Raw genomic sequence first — 12,928 nt, 5'->3', positions numbered from 1 at the left:
CTAGTGCTTTTCATATTGTCAACTCATTTCAATGGTTTGCAATCACTTAAAATAGCAATAATAATAAAACTTTGAAAATGTTTTCCTCTTTTCAATCCCACACGTTGTCTCACATTTTGTCTACTAGCACCCCACCACTGCCTCTCCATTGACAAACCTGTGTAGAATTATCTGTATTGAGACATGGCATGAAGTACTTTATGTAGATGGACAGCTCCATCAGCTGATTACCCCGAGCTGGAGAAGCTTTTAAAGTCAACTCTCAAAGTGACATATTAAAGCACTCTAAAAAAACTCAAACCCAAACCAATCTGAAACAAAACAAACCCAAAAACCACTCCTGCAGTATGACCTGTATAGTTTATTGGTAGGTCTGCATTTGACAAAGTTCTTGTTCACCTTGGTGGTACAGAACTAGCATTCTAAAGATCTATTATCCTTGAAGGCTGCAGATATTAGAGTTTCTTTTGGAGAGTTAGTGAGCTGGAGAAAAGCTTCCATCACAACAACAACAAAAAAACCCCAGACACCATTTTTCTGTTGTTTCCTCTGAGCCCAAAGAGGAATTTAGTCTGGGATAAAAGATTTAAATCTGCATTTTGTCTGCTTTGTATAATCCCCTCTCCGTGTGCCTGATGGTGTTTAAAGTATTCATTTGGCTCATCCCAAATGTGATTATTATCACTTTTAATTATTGATGAAGTAATTATTATCATAGAGTAATTTCCTTTGATATTTTTGGAGCCCATCTCTCTAAGGTAGCTGAGTTTGTGTTCCTTCTGTGTTGTAAGAAGTAACAACTTATTCCATCCAGCTGGAGAAACAGCTGTCTCTGGGTTAAAAAGCAGTGACTATTATGTACCCCTACCACTAAACAGCCATCCATAGAGTCTGGAGAGCCCAGAAAAAGTTGTAGCTGTTTGCATTTTGATTAGATTTAGTGACACTTCCCATTTTGAGGATGGGGACCCTAGCCATGGAGTCAAACAGCCTCATTTACTGTCTTTGACTACAGACTTTTCAACTAGAGACTTTGGAACTCAGTTCTCCTCCATGAACTAGAAGGGCAAAGGTATCTAAAGACTGTGCTGAAGCTCTCTCTGAGCATAGCTGGCATCTTCTTCTGACAGGATTTATTGTTCCAGTAAAAGGGATAAAGCTAACGTTGTAGACCAGCAAAAGCATGCTTACTGCAGGCTGTGGATGTCCGAGATGTTTTTTGCAAGGGGTCATACCAAGAGTGTAGTTTTCAGTGCTGTTCTGTCTCACCTCTGCTCACCCACTGCCACATCGAATCAGTGCTGCTGTTCCCTGGGCACCAGTCTCTTTGCTTTATGATCGTCACTGAAAGGAAAAAAGGTAAACGATCTTAAGCCCTGTGTTGTTATAATCCATGTATTAAAACCATGATGAAGACTACTTCATAGCCTTCACCACAGCAGAATCAAGGCCCTAATTCTCCCTTGGAGCAGAAGTAAACAACTTCAGACCTCATGAGCATTAAATGTCTTTTGGACAGATGAGCTCATTTTTGTTGTGGCAGAGCAATGGTGACCCAGTTTCAAGGGGTGTAAATTGTTCATGTCTCCTGGCACTAGCGAATAATGCAGAGTTGGACCACTTCTTGAGCTGGCTTTCTGATATTAATAAGCCTCATTTGCTTTTTCCCAAGTGGGACTGGAATGAGAACACACGCTTTAATTGTGTCTAGGTGCAAAAGATGCTATCTTGTTCTTCTAAAAGCACAAAAGAAGTAAACCCCTTCCTGTCTTCTTACCCAAAACAACAAGCAGGATCAACACAGAAACTGTTTTTGAGTTTTAGAAGTCAACTGTGGACTAGGGACTCCTATGACATTGATCTTCCACAGCAATCTTTCCTCTGGGACTAGTTGCATAGATGGTTTTACTAGAGATGTATGGGTGGAAGAAATGGCTGTGGCAGGCAGCCACCAAGCCACACTGCTTCTCGTTCATTGTGGAAAAAGGTGTCTGGGTCTAGGTAAGATCACCTAATTTAGGATGTTGAAGTGTGTTTTGGCACAGTACTTGAGAAGGGGAAGCAGTCCCTGCTTATGGCCTTTCTTTGGGTTGAGATTTTGTTCACTGAGACTCTTAAGGAAAAGAAGCTTCTCTTTTGGTTAATATTAGCCCTCTTCTGATTATCAGCAATGAGGGCTGTGAAGTCAGGAGAGAGCACCCTCCATTCTGGCTCTTGTTGCAAAGGCAAATTGAGTAGTCTCTGCCCCAGTCCCTGTTTTTGGGTTGCAGAGATGTGTCACTTGTACAGTCACAGTCAGATAGGTGTTGCAATTTTTGCAATCACACATTCTGTTGGTAATGTGGGATTACCAATGGATTGTTCCTTCAGGCCAGCAAACTTTAGAAGATTGGCTGGCACAGATCTCTGGTAGCTAGCTGTAAGTCTCTTTGGTTTTATTTTATTTTGCTTAAGTAACACTGGCTTATATGAGTTGACAGATGACTGTTTATGGGATATAAGGTTTGCTGGAGCAGCTGTTGCATTTATATGTGTGTGTGAAAGTCCAGTATTGTCACCCTCGAAGAGCAAAATGGTTGAGGCTCCTAACCTTATCCCCTCATGAGTGGGTCTTGCATTTACACAGCTCTTCTTGCACTTGAAATGTTTGCACTTGAAATTCTACATTCTTCTATCTTTTCTCTGGGCACACATCCCCATTCTTGACTTAGACAGGAGCATGTTCAGGGACATCAAGTTCCTTCCATGAAAAGCAAAAATGAATAGTGCAAGAACTGAGTCATCTTACTGTAAGGATAGTGAATTATTTAACTCCATGCACATCATTAACATATCATTCACCATAGCAAAGTTTGACAGGTATATTAACCTCATTCAAGATACTGTTTGCTTGTAGGGGAACAGGTGGGGGTTGGTCAGCTTCATATGGCAGGATGAAAGGCCTCAGAAACTCAGTAAGATATGAAACATTAAGGAGAATTGGACATTAAGGTAGAGTTCAGGCTGTTTCCTTACAAGTAGAAGTCATAAAATATACTTTTATTATTTTAATGACCATAGCATAGCTTGAATTGCAAAGGTCACTCTGAGATCTAGAGGAAGAAAGAAAAGAGTATGATCAAGGGAACAACTCTTTTCATCTTCCCTGACATTATCTGTAACTAAGGTTACATTCTTCTTGTGCCAAATGGTTATAGCACCAGGTAGGTCTGCAGTGTGATTTAGCTGTGTTACTTTGTATGTATCTATGATTTTGTTTGTGGGACAGTTAAATGTGTGCTAGAAGATCTGGTTTTCAAGGTGGTGAGTGTTCACAGCATGAACCAGCAATAATAGAAGGGCATCAAACAGATCTAGTGTAGACTCTTCCATGCATGAAGAGACTCTATGTACTCTGGTTCAGAGTAGCATCTCTCCTTGCTATTGTGTAGAAGGATTAGGAACCAGTAGTCTTTCCATAATGGTTGCATCCTACTTGTGGTGTCACGAACACATACAACTAACCGTGGTGTCCTCCTGCTATAGAACTGCTTAGAGTTCTTTTCTGGCCATAGTATCCCTGTGTCTTGTGTTCCTTGATGCACAGGAAGGAGTTTGACCCGCTTTGCTCAGGTTGAAGTAGGAGAAAAAGGAAGGGGGGGAAGATATCCAGTGCTGCAGGTAAATCCATATTTTTTTTGAATATTCTGCAGGATCTGAGATACATCTTTAATGTAATCCTTGGCAATGTGGTTGAAGAACAGTTGGGAATTTGACTTTTATTTTTTCACCAGCTCCCATGGCCCTTAGTGTGTTAATAGCTGGAGCAGTCCCGTTTCTGCATAGGGGGATTACACTGCTATGATTGGAGCAGGTTAGGAATTTGCTGATGAGCTTTGTGTTGGATGCTATTTCCAGTGCCTGGTCTATTAATTCCTTTCTGGTTTTCAATTTACCTGTCAGCTTCTTCTTCATTATTTGAAACTTTCTGTTCTCCAAATGGTGACCTTTTCTAAAAGAAGAGTGTAGGAAGCGAGCTGGCTTTCCTAAGAAGCAAGTTATACAAAAGGAAGTAAAATACCCTAAGGAAGAAGAAAGAAAGAAAGGGGGGCAAGGGAGGTTGGGAAAGAGTGGAAAAATAAAAGGGCAGAAATCCATTTTTGAGCATGGCAGTGGGAGAAGTCAGGCGATAGTGCTGCAAGCCTATATTAAGTGAGGAACCAGCCCATATTGTGCTTGCAGAAGGAAAATACTAAGGTTATTACATTAGCTAAACTGGCAACAGAGCTACTCTTATAGTTCTGAGGATGCTGATATCGCAGTGGCTGGAATTTAGGTAATTGTGCCTGTGGCAGACTCTTCTAGAAGTTCATGTCTGAGTGATACTTTTGGGGGACAAAGCCTGACAAGAAATGCGTTGCCTTCAATACAACATTCACTTAATAGCCAAGGTCTGATACATCCATCATTTGCAACAAAGCTCGTGTTCCTGAATCTGAGGGCATGCTTGAGCTCTCTTTCTTTCTCATTTTATATGTATTTTTATTCACTTGCCCACATACACAAATATACATCTTCTTAGCCTTTATGGTTATGCAGAAAATGTCAGAATGTGAACTGAAGCATTAGCTGTCTCCCCAGGACTTCAGGCAGCCAGAATGAATAATTTTCAGAGGTTTGAACAAGCTTGTTCATTAAGTAAGGTGTTAACCCTGAAATTTGCAGATGACCAATTAAGCACTGATAATGACTCACAAGTGATGGTTTTAGAAAAAACACCCAGCTAATTTGTCGAGTCATAAATTCATCCTGTTGGAAACGCTGTGTAACGCAGGACAAAAATATTTGGCTACTTCTTTCTCATCTTTACATGTATCTTTAGTACAGCAAACACACAATGTTTAGGGGGAAAAAAAACCCATGTGGAACATTCTGTGAATACAAATAGAGATGATCATTCCCGGTCTTAATTTATGTAGTTAGATGGGATATGGATTAATTGCATAGTATATGACAGAGTCCAGGGCTTCTTTTACAGTATTAGTCTGTCATGTTCTAGAATGTGAAATAATGTATTGCATGGAAAAATGGTCCATCTGTGGATAGACTTGCCCAGATTACATGTGTGTAGTTGTTTGAGGGTGAATAAGCCTTGGCACAGTCCCTGCCACCCACCTCTGCTGTAATTAACACTGGATCAGAGCTATTTATGGTAACAATAATGATCTAACTCAGTCCTGGTTGCACTAGAAGGATTTGCTGTCTTGTGGTCTGTTGGTTGAATGTTATGTGGCTTTACACACAAAGTGAACTGTTAGGTGGGTTTGTACCACCTCACATGGCAGTGGTAAACTCTTGTCTGATGTATGAAAGCCTCAGGGTACCACCTAAGGTCAGTCAGAAACAGCTTACTGATGACACTCAAGGCTCACATTAGGACAAGAGCTGTCAAATTACTCTTTTTTAGGACTGGCAAGTATAATTGAACACTGAGAATGGAAGAGGCAGCAATATTATTTTAACTACCAGGAAGAAATTATAGGTCTGAATCTGTAACAAAACTGAAAGGGAGACCTAAATTAAGATGTAGAAGGAGTCTGGTGCATATCATGTGAATTAGGAAGGGCAGAAATGAATTTGGGTGGCCGTGAGTCAAATTTTCTGGTAATCCCCTCCTTATTCTAGGTGTGCTCTTAAACTACTGACCCAAGACATCAGGTGTCTCGGACACAGCTGAACATTTTAGCCAGGCAAGTAACTCTCTAAATGGAATGTGTTTATCCTTTTGTACAGGGATGGAGAGGATTTACTCTGCTGGAGTGCTGTAAGTAGCTACTGGAAGAAGGAGTTTTCTTTTTCCTTTCTGTGTTTGGAGGCAAAAGGGAACAGGGTATTTAAATGAAGATTGACACACTCATTAGGCAGGAACTAGTAGTCCATTAGGTTAAAAGTGTGGTAAAGGGCAGTCCAGGGGAAAATGCTCAATCCAGGCTTAATTTCAAAGAGATAAACAGTAAAGAGAATCATAAGCCTGGAAAGATTCAGCTTATCTCTTCTATTGCAAACACTTCCAGTTGAGCAATAGTGGCCACCTCGCATTCCTAGCACCTTGCAGTCAGAACTTTGTCCTGCTTGTCAGTAGTGCAGGATGACACTAAGTGTTGGTGTGAAAGGCTGAGGAACTTGTTTTCATACCCCTAGAAGGCAACTAAACAATACTTTTCCTTTAATTGCCACTAGAAACTTGACTAGCGAAGCCAACGTGCTAAAGATATCACAGGCTAGACTCAGCTTTGGTCAAGGAGGACCCATTGCTGCTGAAATTAATTACTTACTATCAAGGTAAAATTAAATTATCTGGTAGCAGTCAGAGCAATTAGCTCAGCAACTAATGCTTTCTTTGGCCTGTTGGAAGGCATAGGTTGTGCATGTGTATGTGAAATAGGTTCACGTAACAGCTGGCACTGCTGTGGTGCAGGAGATGGGCTTCCCTTACTCAGTAGAACAAACTCTGGGGTCATGCCTGTGCCTTCTTTTAAGCTGCAACTGGACAGCCTCAGCCTCTCACAGTGCTGGGCTGGGGAGGAATTACGAAATGCCTGCAACAGCAGCAGCTCCCATGGCCTGTTATCTGTCTTTAGCAAAAAATACCAACACAAAAATATCTGATGTGTTACTACCTAGTTTTATGGCAGTGCAGTGTTCCTCTTAGCTTTCCTCTTTCTGTCTTCTCGTTCAGTTTGGAAGTCATATATGGGATACTAAGTTTTGCCTGGAGAATTGCTCAAGAGATGGTAAAAAGGGAGACTGAGAGGGTGGTTGTTGTTTCAAGGGGCGTGTAGCCTAGGTGTTACAGAAACAGCATCAGCTGGGAAAATACAGGAAAAAGAATGTCATAGTTAATGCTTAGCAGACCAAATCCAGGATGTTACTAGTACCCACAACCCTTTCTATTGTAAGGTATTTCAGAGACATCTTAAAAGAATATATAGTGTAGGGGGGTCTTTCAAAATACAAGGAAGTGGTACTAGGGGGAAGGACTCCTGCATCTAATGTGTGAACAGAGGTGGCAGGTGGTCAAGGACAAGTGACAGAAAAGTCAAGAAGAAGGAAAAAAAGAAGGAAGTGCTGTGTGTTGGTGATGTAATTTAGGAAGAAATGGTCAGGGAGAAACTGGATGAAGGAAGTGAAGAGTAACTAGCAAGGAATTGAGAAAAGACAGGTAAGATTCCAGGATAGGGAAGCCTGAAGGGAGCATGACAGTGAAAGCAGATGTAGAGCACAAGGGAAAATAGGCACTATTGGCAAAGTAGAGAAGGGCCAATGACAGCAATGAAAGGCAAAACAGCTTGGTGTGTCCCATAGGGAAACTGCAGAACTTCCCACTGCCTTGCACTGCTGTTGCAAAGTGCCTGCTGTCTTGCTGCCTGTTGCCCACCAGCCTGTTATCATTCTGAAAACACGCTCTTAGCAGCAAGAGCTTTCGGGGAAACTCAGACAGCTAAACTTGGTATGATTTATCCCTTTCCTCGATGTGAAGCAAAGAAGTGTATAAAGATGCAGGAATGTTTCAGATGAGCTCCCTCTATTATAAGCCATTTCTTAGCAGCCAGGACAGAAAATAAATGCCATGTATGCACCAAATTTAATGCACACATGTGGAGTCACCAACCTCAGGGCTTTGAGCAGCTTGATCTATTAGTAAATTTGTTCTGCATGTTCCTCTACACAAAGTCAGATGGTAAAAATGAGAACTTCAGTAACTGTTACGGGTCCTCTATTTACAGCGGCCCTTTGCTGCTCAGAGATTGCAATTTCCTTTTGCTTCAAGCTACATGCATTCATAGAGTGAAAATTGGAGTTTATCCTCCATGCTTTTAGATGTGATCGCCTTCTGTGCAGGTTAAAATTCAGCTATCTGGGAAAGCAGGGGCTTTTGCTAAACCATCAGCTATGTTATTATATGCCTCTGGGAAAGCTGCAGCACAGGGCGAAGAGGAGAGCACAAGAAGTATCCCGTGGAATTACGCTCTCAAATATGTGTTGAAAATCAGCTACACTGATACAATTTTTCAGGCTCGTTACCATTACGGATTTATGTGATGCTATTTTCTAGTTTCATTATATATATTATAAAAAAAAAAAACAAACCCAAAAAACGAACCTATGCACCACCAAAATCTGCACTGGAACTTTATTACTTCATAAAGACTGGGAAAAGATAGCTGCAAAGTATTCCTTTGGATTCCTTTCTTACATCACTTTCCTTTTCCCTTGTTTTGAAGTCTACTGACATGGCTTTTTTTCTTCTGAGCAGCCTTGTTTGGCAGATACATAAGTAAATACATGTTCAAAATAACACTGCTGTTGTGCAGTTGTTTATACCCTAAGATCTTCCACTAGATGGGTGTGTATTTATAAATCTATCATAAAAATAATCTTGTTATAATAAAATGCTTAAAAAAGCCCTGATGTGTGCATGAAAATTAAAGTGTAAGTTAAGAGTTTTTGTCTACCACTGCTGTTGAAAGATTTTATCTTCTCTCTCTGTGTACCTATCTTGTGTGTCCATCTTGTGTGGCTGGGATAACTGCAGCCTGGAAGGTGAAAAAATGAACAGAGCACACATGTGGAAAAAAAAAACCACCCCAGCTTTTAATCTTTTGCTAATGAAAACAAGGTTTTTGTGGAAATGGAAATAAGAGAGTGTCTCAGATCAGCTGATATGAATAGTTTGGGTTTCCTGGTGAGTAGACATCCATATGACAGAACCTACTAGCACAGCTGGTAAAAATGCATGGTGTCAAACAGAGAGGCTGACCCTGAACAGTCATGAAAAATTGATTTGTGCTCTTACTCTTGGAGATGGGTCCCCCTGAGCCAAGGCTGATGAACACTGGCAGGGAATGATGCATAGGCAACTTGCCCTGTGCTGCATATCTGTTGTGACAGAAAATAAATGACTTGTTCTCTACTCTTGTCAGGCTTATACTTTTCATGTGCACCAGAGAGAAGGAAAAAAAAAAGATAACCACAATTAAAAAAATGCATCCGGATACGTGTCATTTCTGACACAGTCATAATAAGGTTAGTGTCTGAGTAGCTTAAGCTACCCAGAAATAAAAAGTCAGGTAGAGAAACTTAGGCTAAATATATCACCACAAGTGGTGGTAAGAACAGAACCTGTCTAGCAAGTTACACTGTCTCCTTCCTTTATGGGGATAAATTAACTGCATTATAGTCCCCATAAATTGCACTTACACTACACAGATTTGAAAGGGCTGTATGTCAAGAACTGTCTTCTCTACTAATGACGAAGTTGCTTTAGTCTTTCCAGAGCTTGGCATATTGGAGTATAACCTAGCTATTTCTTTGCTCTTTCTCCAGCATTCTCATCTTGTCTTTGATTGTTTTGTTTGCCCAGTGGCTGTGTTTTCTGGTTGCTTCCTGTCTTCTCGTTTCCTTTCTCTGTGAGGACAGGGTGACAGTGATTCTTGATGCCTGCCATATTTGACAGGGGTTCTTTTAATTCCTTTGCTGAAATACCTGTACAACTATGTAGCACTGAATTTGTTCACTACAATATTTGTTGAGGACTCCAGTCAGGTTGGTCTGGAGGAGGGAGAAGAGGAAGGTAGATCCAGACTGGGTTCTCATTTGCTCACCTGTGAACCTGTAAACTTCTCTGCTGCATCCTCTGGCTTTTCTTCTGGGCCACTTACACAAGCAGACTTCATTGTGTCATCTCTTTCTTCTGAAACAAAGGTCAGACACTAATCCAGCCTCACTGTATTAGGAAGGTGTCAGTAACAGAGTCCTATTTGATACCCTGAGTTCTAGGAAGCGGGCTTTCCACTTTGAGGTTTGTGGGTCAGGTCATTTTGCATTTGAGTCTCCTTTTTTTTAGGGCACTCTCTCATGGCAGGTAAACTTGGAAGACTTGTTCCTCCTATGTACTTAGTGAAAAAAGCCAGACTGGATTTGTAAGGCCTTAGCATTAACACTGTGACCAGTTTAAGATAAAATCATTTGGAGAGACTCTTTCAGAGAAGAATGAAGATGCTCAATCACAGGGTAACCTCACAAGGACATCTTGAACGGATGGGAGTTGCTTAGCTAAAGAAGACAAAAGTGGAGAGGAATGATAAAATGAATGTAAAACACCACTGTTAAAGGTAAATGGTCTTTTACCTTTTTCTCTGAAGTGTTGGATGAGAAACCATATGCTTAAAATACAGCAAGAGAGAGAAAGTTAGTTCCTATGAGGAGGTTTATAGTGAGAAAAGCCTGGTACAGATTCTTTGGAAAGGTACTTTCTTGCATCAGAGATCATTAAAAACAGAGTAGGCAAATATCTCTTGAGAGTGTCAGAGAAACTAGATCCTGCCTGGGGAATGGAGGTTGGTTAGATTACATCTCTAGAGCTCACTAGTTAATTGTTCTACACTTCTAAATCTCAATGATCCTCCAGGTTTGTCACTTGTTGCAGCAGTGGCAGCAGGTTTTGCTTCTAGTTGCATCTCTCTGTGAGTGTCAATGACATCTTGATTTGCAAGAATCAATGTGCAGATTGGCCTCTTCTTCAGGCCTGTTAAATAACAAGAACCTTTGGAGTAGCTTGTCACATTTTTTTTCAGATACAACTACATGTAGGCTTTTGAGGCAGAAATACTATATAATTCTGGCAGATAAGACCTGGTATCATTTTCATGGGTTTTCTATAAGGAAAAGTACAAGTACTTTCTGATTGCTATACATATAGGTACAAGTTTTCAGTCTTTTCCTGAAAAATAGGAAGCACTTAAAACTGCATCCCTCTAAGTCACTGTAGCTAAAGCAAGTATCTGTATTTTTGCACTTTTCCCTGTGACAAAGTAATTTCTGCAGGATTACACCACTACTATGGTGATTACATCTTTACTTCAGACTGTGGGAAGAATGATAAGAAAAACAAGTGTAATAGGCTGTGCAGGAAGCGCTGCAGTGAGGATTGGATTAAACTTCCTATGGCAGGGGGAGAAATGGAGACTGCTCTTGTATGGTGGTAAGTGGCAACAAGTCCTGTGTGACATGGCTGAGGCAAGATTGAATTTCCAGCTGAGGAGAAAAGCTGAACTATGTCAGGACAGAAAGAGGTGGGAGAGCAATGAGGGACTTCAGCCAATATGGAAATGGAGTCAGATGAAGCTCTGCTTTCTGTCTTCCCAAAGGTGCTTGCTTCTGTTCAGCATAGGTATTTCCTAGATGTCCACTTGATCTGCTGGTTGGGGACCCCTGGTGGCCTAGTGGTTAGCATGCAGGATTCTCACCTCTGCGACCCAGGTTCGAATCCCAGCCAGTCCCCCGGGCAGATGGAGCCCGTTAGCCCTGTGAGGCCATCCATCTATGAGAAGGTCACTCTAAACAAACCTACGTCCTGAGGACCTCACTGCCATTGTCCAAGCTTGCTTGGCCCCGGCAGATGAACCTTAGGATTAAAGGGTGGGCTCAGTTCAGCGCATGCTGTGTCTCACCTAAAAAAAATCCATTGCGCAGGCTGGAAAGGTAAAAAGACCTTTCCCAAAATCTTCGTTCGCGAAGACTGGCCATTATTTACTTGATCTGCTGGTATTTCCACTTTATTTGGAGAGTAGTGTCCTAGTCGAGACTTGAAGATTAACTTGTTTCACCATCTTGCTGGGGCAAGCAAAAGGCACTTAACATGTCCCAGCTGTAACAGCGTGTAGCTGATGGAGGTAACTCTCTAAGCTGCTAAACTCAGTTCTGTTCAGGTGCCTGTTTTCAAAGTTTGTTCCTGATATTCAAATGTAATAAAGCTGGAACAGTGACAGTGCACTGTGAAATTCCCCCTTGTTTGTAAGTTCTGCTTATTTTGGTGTTCTTTGCCATGTCTCCTCCATCTAAGGCTGTTGTTGTGCACCGTTCAGGCTGTGCTACTGCTCTCTAAAGTTCTTGCAAAGTCAGCCAGTCCCTGCAGCCCCAGTGGGCTGGCACCCAACAGCTTTGTACAGGATAGCAGTACTACTAGCCAGCAGGAGACTGGTGCTGCACCTTGGGTGTTCGTGTAAAAGATGACTGGGAAGAGCAGTGTAAGAAATCAGATGTGGGCAATACAGAGGGGACTTCACATTCCCCTTCTAGTAACAGCTTTTAGAAACTACATGAAATTGTCAGTGCATTGTATTGCCTTTATACTTATGTTTGAAATGTTCAGACTCTTCATTTCTAGGTGCTACATTCTGTACAGGGCAGTCCCAGAATAATCTTAAGTTGTGCAGCATCTGGATGATTTTTAAGTACACAGTGGCAAAGCAAGCATGATCTGACTTTAAAACAACTCACCTTAGTCAGTCTGAACACAGAACTCTCTCCAAACGCAGTGTCTACATTAGGCAGTCACTTCATGAGCTCTGTAAATGCAAGGCACACAGACAAACCTGTGTGTTGTCCAGATCTCAGGAGTGACTCCTATAGAAGAGGCAGTGATTTGCAATACGGGGAATGTGAAACTGCTTCTAGGCTCTAAAGAGACACTTTGCTGTATCCAATGTGTTTTTGACAGGTCAATGCTATCTCAGCCAGTCCTGGATGTTGCCAGAGACACTTCAGGTATAATTAGGAGTGCAGGCTGCAGTTCAAAGCTGGCTATTGTTCATTTGTTCTACTGCTGTGGCAGATGGGCTTTGAGTCACAAAGACATTACCAAGGTCTGTACTGTCTGTCCATACATCTCCACAAGGCATGGGTTATATGACCATGAAGCATGAAATGGTTGGACATCCATCTACTTGCCTCCAAGGCTGGCTCTTGCCACATGATCCATGACTATTGCTCAGTGGAGAGAGAAGAATCTTATGCCCTTGTAATGAACAAGATGCTTGTATTTAAGAATGCCCTGAGGTGACAGATCTTATCCATACCTTAATCAAGCAATAGGTGAACTTTACAG

The 12,928-nt window shown here is 41.5% G+C and overlaps 1 protein-coding gene across 1 annotated transcript in view; it reads left to right on the top strand.

Annotated features, from left to right (window-relative positions):
* Nucleotides 1-12,928, top strand: part of SORCS3 (sortilin related VPS10 domain containing receptor 3) — a 286,600-nt gene that overhangs the window by 57,149 nt on the left and 216,523 nt on the right. The gene's annotated exons all lie outside the window — the stretch shown is intronic.

This window comes from Neopelma chrysocephalum, unplaced genomic scaffold (assembly GCF_003984885.1).
Source record: "Neopelma chrysocephalum unplaced genomic scaffold, ASM398488v2 Primary Assembly neopelma1_85, whole genome shotgun sequence".
Classification (NCBI taxonomy): Eukaryota; Metazoa; Chordata; class Aves; order Passeriformes; family Pipridae; genus Neopelma; species Neopelma chrysocephalum.
Note: the sequence above shows the minus strand (reverse complement) of the source record. Positions and strands in the feature narration are given on the sequence as shown.